The 13,658-nt window shown below is 34.1% G+C and overlaps 1 protein-coding gene across 1 annotated transcript in view; it reads left to right on the top strand.

The window, feature by feature from the left end:
- The window catches only part of LOC113240329 (lysM and putative peptidoglycan-binding domain-containing protein 2), a 29,573-nt gene that overhangs the window by 1,508 nt on the left and 14,407 nt on the right, over window positions 1–13,658 (top strand). The gene's annotated exons all lie outside the window — the stretch shown is intronic.

Below are 13,658 nucleotides of genomic sequence, written 5' to 3'. Positions count from 1 at the left end.
TCATATTCGAACCATGACGAACCTGTCAGTCAAGTAATGTATTATAGCAAAAGAGATTCAAAGAACTAATGATTTCCCAATATTGCCTATTCCTTACTAAAAATAGGAAATTACGCTATTTGAACTGTATAATGCCATCTGTTTCTTCTTTTTGTTCTAAATCATCTTATCGTAGTATAATGTTTAAATACTTCTTCAGAATTCTCTGAATGTTATTACATTACATTACAAGAAGTAGGATTTTGACTGTTAAAAAAAGAAAAGTATGTAATAATAATATCTATTAAAATTACGTCATTTTCAATAATTTTTTCGCATTTTCATGAAGAAAAATAAATAAAACAAGCCGAGTCTTGATAGTCACGTTGTGAATTCGAAATTATAGTCTGGTGTCAACTGTTAGCATCGCCAAGATGATATAGATGAGAGAATATAGATGGCGCTGTCTTAATTTTACGAAATAAACATCGCATATTTTTATTATATTTTAAATTAATATTATATAAAATTTTAAAAAAATAAACAAAATATTGAAAAGATATATGTAAATAAATAAGTTCAATTTAACTTTTAATCATTACCAGTCAATATTTAGACAATAAAACTGAAAATAATATTGTTTCCAATGCATCCATGCAATTGTTTTAAGATTGCTAAATTTGACATAAGAGCAATATTACTTTAATGTTAAAGTCGCGTCATGGTACGAACTGATTGAGTGAATAGTCACAAAGCTGCCAATAAAACATCCTAGTTTTAACATTACAATAAGCTTACTTTAAGCGTGTTATGGTACGAAAAGTCAATCAATGTAAGGTTAAAATAATATTGTTTTAAAATGTTGTGGTAGGCCCCCAGTAGGTAAATAATTCGTATTGAAAAATTTGTTTCTTAATAAAAATTAGTGCACTAATTTTCTCTCTATGAATTGAAAACACTCATTTGTCAAAGCAAATGCACTACAAATGAAAAAATTAAAATAACATTGTTTTTATGTTTTTTTTTTTGTTTTTTTATGTGATAATGAAAGATGATTTAGATAAAAAAGTCTATAATAGCAGGGTCATTACCCACAATAAGGCTTAATAAAGTCCATCCTTTATGAATATTACTTATGATACAGACATACATAGCACTATAAAGTTTTAAAAACTTTGCTTTTAAAATGGTGCTTAGTTATGACATTTATACTAAGGGAATAAAGCATATAAAGTATATATTCCAGAAAATCCATATACTTTAGATATATAAACCAAAAATGACTCAAACTTATACTGCAAATTACACTTAAAATCATCACATTCTATCACATCACAAAATAAGGTTCCCCTGAGAAATATAATAGAAACAAACTGAAAGAACTAAACAAGTCATAATAAATAACCATTAACCTCGTAAATGGCAAATTTAGAATATCAACCAGAATATTATTATAAGTAGAAGCATATACAATATTGCTCCTTAATTGAAATAAGTAACAGGTAAGATTATGCTCGGCAGTTTGCTGCATCGTCATCAACAATAATACGTAACATGAAAAGTACAGTATATCCAGAGCACATTACACTGAAGTACACACGTCAGCACATCAAGCTACACATTGACGTATCTTGTTCCGCTGCACTGGAGGCTATTTTCGAACAAAAATATGTAGTCTGATGTGCCGTTGTCCATACATTACAAAAGGACCAAGAATTTTGTCATAAAAGCGTATACACTTCTGCTATGAATTAAAGATTTTGTAAAGATGACTGTCAGGAACAGCGAGTTTATTTTTATTCCTAATATTATTGTTCTATATTACTTACTCTATTTGATAAAGAAATTACTGAGGTACCTTCGCCTACAAATTAGCACATATAATAACAATAATAAAGGTATTTAATTTTTTGTAACTTTTGCATTTTACAATAATCACGGTATACATTAACTGCAGTTTTCATGTATACGCATCTCAAACTCGGACTTTCATCAATATTCTGAGCAATTTATCAATCCACTGAAGTGAGTGTTTATTATCAGTCCATCTCTTTCTTGATTGTCTACGCCTCAGGGAAATGTTATTCTAGTACATTTATATGTACTGAAAGAAGTTGTTCTGTCATTTGACTGTTGTGCAAAAATGAAATGACAAAATTCGTAGTACAATATAAGTATAGTATAATGTGGATGGACTTTGTATGTACAGCATAATGTAAAAAGTAGTTATATGGATGACATGGTTTACATTACATATCTATTATAGGCATAAGCGTGAAATTATCGTTTGAACTTCTGACCACTTTGAAATGAAAATATATATATATATATATAAAGTCTTTTGAATGTAACATTCTGATTAGGATGTTACATTATGTATGTATGAAATGTATTCCAATAAAATCTTAAGACTTCTAAATGTAAAATTTAGCCTTAGTAATTTGTTTACGTTTTGATTAATTTTGCATTAAGTTTGAAATTCCGACGTGGTTGCTAATGCAGCGCAAACGACTCGAAACAGAAAAAAAAATTCACGTGTACTATTTTTCCCAAACTTTTTGTCTAGTTTGGGAATCTCTGCTCTCAGTGGTTTAATGCCAGTTAATATATGAAAATCACGTACCATTGTTCAAGCGTTATTCTCGCCAAATGCATTATTGCTTCAGAAAAAAATGCCTTGTGAGATTAGCTACAACTGTTATTAATATGATGTATTCATTGTACGAAGCTGATAACGAATTTGGGTATTATGAATGCAAAATGTGTGTATCCTGATGGTAATTAATGTTCCCTTTGATGGTTAACATTAAATTGTGCTAAATTAATATTAAATCTTTCACTGTAAAAAGGCTTATCACTATTCTAATATAAAACATCGCAAATCGGATTACAGTTTTTTTAAATAAACAGCAAATTAAGAACATTAAAAACCGAAGAGAACATAAAATTTACTTCTATTTAATAAGTAGTCAATATATCCAGTATAATCATCATATTAGATTATTGACTACAATACGCATTACCTAACCTAACCTCCGGTTAAATACCCGGCCTCAAAAGTCATTCATCCCCTAGTTTACCACCCTTAGAGGTGGAATATTTTCTTCAGATTTAAATGGGACCGCTTCTGAGGTACCCTCTTTCCAACAAAAAAGAATTATCAACATCGGTTCACAAATGGCCGAGTTATCGCGTAACATACATACAAAAAAAAATACAAAAACATGCAGACGAATTGAGAACCTCCTCCTTTTTTTGAGTCGGTTAAAAATATCAGGCTATTTTTATAGCCTACCTCATGGTTGGCTATAAAAATATCCTGATATTTTGCGTACATATAGCACTATAGATGGTTGGTTGGTGAGGGTTGATGTTGCTCGCTTCCGTAGGTTTACCCTCCAGACCCTTGACCAAGTGACCCTTGGGTGGTGCTAAAGAGCAACAACTACTGGTGGTAGGCTTCCTCAATACTCAAGTCCTGACTTGAGTATTGAGTAGAGTTCTGGAATACGGGACTTGTCAAATTATGTCTCACAGTGACAGGCGCAGTGGGAGTGCCCCTCAGATTTGCCATTTAAAGCTCTGAGTGGCACTGCAACTGTTATGGACAGGTGTTACGCGGACTAGGGATGCACGATTTTTTGCGTTGAACCGATTTTTTTAGATCGTAATTTCATTATATGCGATACCAGTATATATTTAGGGGAAATATTTAAGTACATATCAGAAAACTTAATACGTATAAAATTATGTTCAATAGTCAAATAACTTTCATATCTAAAAAAATATTTCACTACAAATAAAACAACTGTCTAACAAAACTAGTATCAAAAATTTAAAAACAGGTAAAAACTAGACCTCTCCTAATTTGTTAATATACTTACAACAAAAGTGTTCATTTATTAACAGAAATATGGTTTACTACTTATTTAACCAATTCTAACTTAATTCTGTTTTTGTTCAATAAAGATCTATTATTATTATTTATGATACATTGCTTTGACAATTGACCTCGAACATGGACATCGCCTTAAAGTTGCCTGCTTGTCGGTATTCTACAGGATTGTAGAGAATTAAAAAGATTACAGGCACATGGGATTTGTCAACTGATATCTCAGGGTGACAGGCGCAGTGTCAGTGCCCCTCAGATGTTTGCGATTTGAAGCTCGGGAGTGGCACTGCAACTGTTATGGACAGGCGTGTAGCTTACAATCAGGCGCACGACTTGTTCGTCCCGTCTCTTGACATTATAAAAGAAAAATATATCACGGAAAGTGATGGAATTACATAATTTGATTCCGCCTTCCCCTTTTCACGTCCACATTTATGTGGCGAGCGGCTAGTATGGAATTCCCTACCTGCGGACTTATTCCCCGAACGCTATAGCTTAGACCTTTTCAAGGCGAGAGGGAGTAGGCATTATTTAGGTGTGCATGTTACATCGTCGACCTCATCATCACTTTCCATCAGGTGAGATTGAGGTCGAAAGCGCAGTTATTTTTCTTTAGTCTTGTTAATTTATCCTTCGTATTATATACCAGATATGCAAGTTTGTATTTTGTCGTTAAATTTTACGTAGTTGTTTATGTTTTTATTATAAATGGCGTTCAGGGGTCATTGTGATAAGGGTATCATGAATACTAATTCTATTTCTGAATTTCTTCATACACGACAAACTCTCCATCTTTTATGGTAAATCTTGGATATACGAGTTTGGGAATGCACATTTTATTCGCTCAAGACCTTTCAGCACGCGTTTTCTTGGTTCCACATAATCTCGTAAGTTTGTTTCCTTATCCAAATCTTCTGTCGCTCTTTACTTGATAAAGGCGTGACGGCACACGTACGCCTTCGGTGTTGCTCCTAGTCCTCTGTTGTTACTGTTCGTCTTTCTTATCGTTTTAGTCTGCTCCGGAATTTGCGCCTTTTATTTATTGGTACTAAGCATAGATATAGAAAAAAAGGGGAGATTTGGTATGTGGGCGTGGTTCGTGTCGCTATGATCATTTTAATCATATCGAGGTGACACGCCTACAAACATCGCCACAGTGACGTGGCGGTCGTTGTACATACAAAATCTCTCGTAAAACGTGAAAATGCCAAGTTGTTGCGATACACCTTGTAAAAATTTGAATGAAAACAAAAATTTTAAAACCAGTGAGATAACATTCCACCGGCTATTTGCATTTTTAGTTACTATTTCTATTATTATTCAATTTTTTCTTTTTATCTCCGTAGAAATTTCGAGACTCAAATATTGATGTTAATTTACGATGACCGATGTTTATTGACAATAAACTTTTACTGAAATCCCTAAAATATCGAAGCGAAAAGCATTCACGTTAAATTGATTTCCTTTATTTTATGATTGTTATTATTACTAAACATTTTATTTCGAGTAACTTAAACACAACTCATATTTCAGACAACCGTTTCAATTTCATGTCAATTTGTATGTTGCTGCTGCTTGAAGAAAAATGTATGTGTATTATTGTTTTAGATAATTTAGATATTTAAATTCCATTATACTCGTAGATTAAACGTAGAGTATTTTTAATTTTTAAGTTTTTCCAATAAGTTCAAAATAAGAGAAGGTTGGATTGAAGTGCAGGAAAATCGAAATATTGGTTTTCTTATTACTATTTCTGATTTTGTTTCAATTTCCATAACAAATGCATGTAAAAAACAAATTAATTAAAATCGGCTTTTAATTAAATAAAATTATAAATATATATTAAATTAGAACCAATTCTAGAAAATTACATAAATCGTTCATAAAAAACAACATAATTTAATTAAATTAAATTCGTTGTTAGTCCGAGTTTACGCTTGACAATGATAGCTTCATCTACCTATGGTAACGTATAATGGAAAACTGACACTGGCAACGATCGCCATATTTTTTACATTATTGTTATAAAACTGACACTGGCCCAAGCCTAGTGGCCGCCATTCAGAAAATGATAATAATTATATTAATATATTAATTTAATAATACGCCAGTACCAGTGTAGGTATAGTATGAAAAATGGAATATTTTTTGAATATTAAAAACAACCACATGGTTTCTAACTATCGATTAGGTAGGACCACATCCCTCGTTGAGTAGCGTCAGTTTAAGGTTAATAAGGTTAACAATTCACGGAGCGGTTTCCATCCGCGCCCGCCGGTGCTGCGGGACAGCGGTTTTATATCAATACTCACGACTCTGCGTGCGGGCACGTAGCCGCTGCGGTTGCGGGCACGAAACCGTTACGATTGCGGAACGGACTGCAAAGTTAGTGGGAGTTAATCGCAAGTCTCGCGGTTAATAGAGAACTCATCCCGCGTGCGCCTGCACCATATTGCGCCTGAACGTAGGTTCAGGCGCAATGTGGTGTCGCCAAAGTGCGCGGGTGACGACGGCCACCAAGCGCGGAGGTGATCGTGTCCTGCGCGGTTCTACTAGTACCCTGCCGCGGCAACCGCGAGCAACCGTCACCACTACAGGCGTAAAAATATCTAATTTTACATACTTATCTATCACATTCTACATATGTCGCGGTACCGCGGCATGCGTGAAATGCATGGGTGAAAACCGCTCCGTGAGTTCTTAGTGTAACGAAAAATGAGTTTCAACGCCATGTAACATGTAATAGTTAGCTATTATATACTAGTAGCATTTTTACTAAAACGCCACCTGATGGTGACTGGCTGAACCAGGATGAAAAAAATACTGAAATATAACTCTTACCCAAGTGAGTTTAATTTTGTGAGAGAGTAAGTTTAATTTTGTTAAATTTTAAAATTGTGTTACTTTTTTTCACGTTTTAAGCCCTACCCAATCAAAATCTTTAAGTTATGGTAGTAGATAATAGAGCGTAAAGTTTGAATTGCACACAAGCTAAAAAGTGGCGACATCGGTACCCGATCTTACATAGCGTCATTACATATCTCCCCTTTTTTTCTATATCTATGGTACCTACTGAGGGGATGTTTATATGTATGTAAAAAAGTAGGTTGATATAATAATGTTCGTTGTTCTTCTAAAATCAAAAAGAAATCAGCGTTCGACAGACAAAAGCACATAAATCAAAACAATGCTTTTTTTGTTACACACTCATAGCAGGGAAACCTAGTGCGGGGCTATGAGTATTAATGAATAACTATTTTTAATATATTCCTTGTTGTTATAATGTTAAAAGATGTGAAGAGAACGGTAAAAATGAAAAAGTACACCAACACAGAATGTAACCGTAAAATGAAAATATCAGAATATGATAAAGTGGAACATCCTGGTTCGCTAAAAAAAAACCAACTATGGGCTTTGCAGTGTGATTTATTTATTTGTTCATGGAAAACCATTGACTTACAAATAAATGGACGACGGGTCTAATACAAAAACCACGAAAAAAATGTCCCAACCTATTTAAACGTAGTGACATGTAAAGGAATATGAAAAAGCTAAAACGTTGAATTTAAATTGTAATGTCATCGCAGTACTGTCTAATTTTGCTTGCTTCGCTGTCAGTCGAACAAACGAAGACTAAAACGTGAATGACGCTCTGTATACGATTTTAACGCCCTATAAGTTCGGACACTTTTTAGCGCGGACCCGACTCGACCCGTCCATATAATTGTAAGTCAATGTGGAAAACTAACAGTTTCTTACATTTAATAAAAACAGGAAAATAAACTTTAAACCATTTACAGGTTTCCACCTATAGCTTCAGACAAATCAGACACAAGCATTAAACAAACGAACAATAAACAGTATTTCTTTACAACATGCACTTACATAAATATAACAATCCAATACATGCGCGAATCGCAAATTATTCAATAAAATTAGACAGAATGTCCGTGAGTTTACGTCATCACGTCACATCAACAATACAATCGAATATATCAACATCCAGGTCATGATTGCTCAGCACAGTATCCAAGCTCTTGCTAGCTCTACATAGAAAACAATTTTGTCTATAGCTAGTCCTCGCTAAGGGAACTGCAATAGGGTGATAGTATATCATAGAGCGCGTAAGTACATTAAACGAAATATATCGGCCAGTAAGTCAACGCAGTCAACATTAACATTTATAATGTTTAGAATATGCGCTATATCAAAGATTTTTCGGCGAACATTTAGAGGTAATAAATTCAGATCCTTACAGAGACGTGGGTAGTCGTATGAATTATAAGACTCATTTTATAGCCTAAGAATTTAATACGTTTATTTTGGACTCGTTCAGTTCTGTTGATTTTTTTTTACTATATCAAGTGACGGGACGAGCAAGTCGTGCGCCTGATGGTAAGCGACACGCCTGTCTATAGCAGTTCCAGTGCCACTCAGAGCTTTAATTCGCAAAGATCTGAGGGGCATTGCCACTGCGCCTGTCACCCTGAGACAAATTGACAAATCCCATGTGCCTCTAATTTCACCAGCACTCTTCAAAACCGGAACACAGTAATGCTGACATTACTGCTTGCCGGCAGAAATAGGTGAGGTAGCAGTATTTCCCTGGACGAACTCTTTCACAAGGAGCGCTACTGCTACTAAGAGATAAATGATTAAATGAATGGTGTCCCAAGATACGGGGTCTATATAGTTTGGGCACCAGTCTCCCGTTAAGTTCTCACTTGAATGTATTTTTAAAATTGTATGTGAATTGGAGATAATAAATTATTATTATTATTATTAACGATGTTCGTACTTTGTTTAACTTAAGCACCCCTCATGGAAGAATGGCATAAGTTGAGTTACGTCAAAAACGTTTATTGCTCCATTAGATACAGAAAAATATAACCCACATCTTCTCCAATTCTTGTAACTCTATCGACCAATATTGTAGATAGAGCCATAAGAGTTGGAGAAGATGTGGGTTATATTTTTCTGTGTCTAATTTAGCATAAACATGTTTGACGTAACTCCACTTATGTCATTCTACCATGGGGGTGCGTTATATGCTTTAATCTGCCGTTTCTAAAAATTGCACATGCACTCGATTTTCAAGTTGAATATAAGCTAAATAAAATACTACGCAGACAACAGTGGAACGTTTATAGTACCATTACAAATAACCTAAATGAATAAGAGCAGTATCTTATTTGAACTCTCGCCTTATTACGTGTTGATTGCTATGACCTTCAGTGTATTTTTACTAAACTTAGTAGATATCAGTTTACTTCATGGTCTTATTCTTGTTTTTTGGTGCGATTGTAATCAACTTGACTTTCAAGTAATATTTACTTGAAATTATTTAATAATAACTGGAGATTTTCCTTGTTCAAGGTATATGTACCTTAAGGAAATTATTGCATTGATGAGATTATTTGTAATGACGTGCAATTTTAACAATTATCTGGCCTCAAACTAGGGTAATACTTTTATTAAGGGCAATACGAAATTACCATGTACACACGGATCAGAATAATTTTGAAAAGTTCATTTTCTATTTTCATATTCACAGTTCTTAATGTATTTATAGTAGATGTTTGTATTACTTAAGTACGTAAGTGTACTGAAATTAATATGTTTTGTTCTTTTCGATTAACAAATGATAATATTTGCCTACATAATTATCATAACATATATTTAATCAAAACACATGTCAAAATATTTTTGTTTTTCACTATAATAAGTTGTTTGACAATTGTCAGAAGCTTATTATTAACACTAAAAGTAGACATATTTTTTAGTCTGCGTGGAATAAGTATATCGAGTAACCTACTACTTACTTGAGAAATTGTTAGTTCTCCGTACAAACTTTCATCCATTAATTCACCACCCCCTGTAAAAGTCGATACAACCTCAAATGGCTTTTCGGTTGATTCGGCATAACAGTGAAAGTGTTGAATCTGTCACTTTGAAAAAAATATATAGTAAAATTGAGGTTATGCACTAGTATACAGTGTGAAAACACTATTCCTAAAAATGTTCATAATAGGAAAGAAAACACAAACTAACTTCGAAATGTTACATACGTACTTGTACGACAAAGTACATTTTTCAAATGTCATTAATAACGTTTGTAAAAAAAAACTGAAATAAAGCCAGTGTCCCTGCCGCTCGACTCGCGCAATCGAACCGATTCAGTTCGAGATATATTAGAATTCGAGATGAGGTAGTCAACAATCAACTTTTAAGATTTATTATTGTGACAAAAAGTAGCCTATGTCCTTTCTCCTATGTCCCATCTATATATACCTATTCATACCAAAATTAATCAATATTGGTTTGGCGGTTTAGGCGTGAATACGTGACTGACAGAGTTACTTTCGCATTTATAATATTAGTTTGGATGTTTATCTGAATTGACATTAATATATTGATAAATAATATAGTTCCAGTTAAATTATATCAAATGTGAGAAATAAATAGTAATACAAGTACATGACATCAAAACCTTATGTCGCCATAAAAGCTATATACAGAGGATCGTTTTAAAAAAAAAGTACGGAGCATCCCCCAGCTGTTGCTTTTAACCTTTAATAAACCAGGTGTTAGATTAGATAAGTACCGAAGAATTATATGTTAATAATTTAAATCACGTGAATGAAGCAATAAAAATGTTGAGTCAAAAACTTAACGTACTACGCCCCTAGAATTACGCACTGCATAATCTGGTATTTTTCCATGAACATACGACATTTAAAAATGTGTGTTGTCAAGTGATTTTATTACACCAAGTGATGGCATGGCAACAAGGCATGCGCTTAGTGGTCAGCGACACGCCTGTCCAAAACACAAATCATAAAGACACGCCCGTCACCCTGAGACATAAGTTGACAAGTCAAGTTGTAAATTGACCAGCACCCTTACCGGAACGCAGTAATGTGAACATTACTGCTTGGCAGCAGAAATAGTTAAGGTAGCAGTACTTCCTTGGACGATTTTTTCATATGAAGCTATACTGCTACTAAATAGAGTAGATAGAGTGTAGATAAACCGCCGGTAGGTACGGGCAGTAAAGCAATAGGGTAGACTTAGTTTCTTAAATCGAGTTTTTAATAATAACGGAATTAGGATTATTCAACCTTAGGAGGTTATTCAACCTTATCCCTTCCTCTCCTTTCCATCAGCGGACCACCCGTGCCGGACTGCGTTGCCACAGTTGGACGGTCAGTTCAATACCGTCCCGCACTAAAAAGTTTGGCAATTCGTTCTTATGCCGAACCATCAAATTGTGGAACCAACTCCCGGCGCATGTATTCCCTCCCCTCTATAACATCGGGTCCTTCAAACGTAGTGTGAAGAAGCATTTGGCCAGACCGGCAAAATGATAGTGACGGAGTGAAGATATTTGTGTTTTCCATCCGTTACTCTCATCTCTGGACTGTATTCGCACTTTCCATCAGACGCGGTGCAGTCATTTTGCCGAGTCACAATAAAAAAAAAAAAAAAAAAAAAGGAGCTGGTTATTATTATACATTAATTTAAAAAAAAATACTACTTCAAAAGCTCGTAAATTTACATCTATCTGCCAAGTTTTATTGAAATCGGTTATAGGAAAGTGCGCGAAACTGGATACATCCCCTAGTCTGCCACTCTTAGAAGTGGAATATTTTGTTCAAATTTAAATGGGACAATAATCAGATATATCCTCTTTCTAACAAAATGCCGCGGAGTTATCCCGTAACATACATAAAAAATATGCAGTCGAATTGAGAAGCTCCTCCTTTTTTTTTAAGTCAGTTGAAAAGAAAATACGAAAAGCCAAATTTTGTTAATTGTTTATTTTATTGCTGGTTAGTTTATCAGTTGACTTTCAATGTTAATGGCTACGAGAATAGATCAGTATGGTAATTACGAGCCTCAAAGGTTTACTAAGCATGTAAATTGAGTTTTCATACTATTAGTTTTACTTAGATGCATCGTCATATCCGCAAGTAGGGAAATTAGTGTGTTTAGTCTGATAATAATATCATTTAGCACAAATATAACACCTGCAAAATTCTACACTATAGTCTAAAGACCATAATAGTTACTATCTAAGGTGTGCTCTTCTAAACACTAGTGATAGATGAAATAAGGAGACGAAATACTTATGAGATGTTTTGGGCTGTAGTTCCCGCTCTGGTCCAATGGCGGATTGGGAACTTCACACACATAATTAAATTACGTTGCAGATGTGTTCAGGTTTCATCACGATATTGTCCTTCACCGAAAAGTTCACGCGGCTAAATAAGGTAGGATAAATTAATTTCATTACAACTTGATCTAAATACAAGTAAAACAAATAAAGTCGGAAAATACAGTCGATTTGAGAACCTTCTCCGTTTTAAAGTCGGTTAAAAACTATAAACCTTGATTATTATACATCATAAAGCAAATACAATTATATTTTAGAACTGTAATGATGTACTATTGACCTTTTTGGAATCAGTTTCAGTTATTAATGATCACTTGCTTTAATAATATATATATAATCGCTAAATCTGCAAACCTTAGAAACTATACACAATTCTTAAGATGTGAAGTCCCCAATTCGTATTGGACCAGTAGCGTGAACAATGGCTCAAGTTCTGTCCATTATGAATCGTGCAAATAAGTAAAAAAAAGATAAGTAATTAGGCTTGTGGGCCCATGATATATTGAGCATGTAGCCTCAAGTGGCTGCCTAACTGAATAGATCCATAAACTGGTAAACGCCGTAATAAGTTTTTGTGCACTTCTCGTCGTGACTCAGACCAAGGCCACGCGCGCAGTCAGTCACTTTCTACTCGTATTAGTCACATGATACAGTGCCTTTCTCACTTAACGACCAGTGACGCCATGTTGCTTATAGTCTTTTTAATGGTTAGTTTAGTAGGTAGAGAGGTGTAAAGACTTCATATCAGACTTCATATCTTCTTGCGCGTAAACAACATGATATAAAAGTCAATAATAGTGAACATTCTTAACATGTGCACTCATGGACATGTTATTATTTAGAGGAACGGTATAAAATGTTGAAACACTGGCCACATCGGAACGTATTTGAAAAGAATGCCGTCAATCGTCTTTTGATGTCGATTAAAAGTTACCAGAACGTTTAATTTGAAAAAAGGTACGTTTTTAATCGTCTTTTGACATCGATTAAACGTTACCAGGACATTTAATTTGAAAAAAGAATGTTTTCAATCGTCTTTTGATTTCGAAACCGTTCTGTTTTTATCATAATGCCACCTTTTTAGTGCTCCTCTAAATATGTCCATGTGTATATATATATATATATTCTTCATGTCATCACTATTTATAATAAATACATACATTTCAGCTTTAGACATATACAGTTCAGACGCACTGAGATTTAACCAGCTTGCCAGTCGCAAGTGCTGTTTTCCTATGTCTCCTTCTAAAATAGAATTTGTTTCTTAAATCGCACGGTGTAGACGCGAATTCATATCATATCTTGCGTGTCGTCTTCTAATACGGTAAGCAGTTATGCAATAGAATGATCATTGCCTATTCATTCTTTCACGTTGTTGCGTCTCTTTTTTACAGGATAGTTATTTCTAAGCTTCATACTGTCTTTTAAATTGTTTTTCTTAAAACTTCGTAGGTGTAGCCCATGATATACTTAATATACAATAATATGAAATGTTAATGTAATTTCTGAACTCCATATTCATGCAGACTTAAAAACTATTTGGTCCGACCCAATGAAATTTCTACAAGCGGCAATTACGTAATTCGTATGTCGTGTTTAATATATTTAATG

Source organism: Hyposmocoma kahamanoa, unplaced genomic scaffold (genome assembly GCF_003589595.1).
Source record: "Hyposmocoma kahamanoa isolate Upper Pololo Valley unplaced genomic scaffold, ASM358959v1 132, whole genome shotgun sequence".
Lineage (NCBI taxonomy): Eukaryota > Metazoa > Arthropoda > Insecta > Lepidoptera > Cosmopterigidae > Hyposmocoma > Hyposmocoma kahamanoa.
The sequence above is the reverse complement of the archived record's forward strand: the minus strand, read 5'-3'. Positions and strand labels throughout refer to the sequence as shown.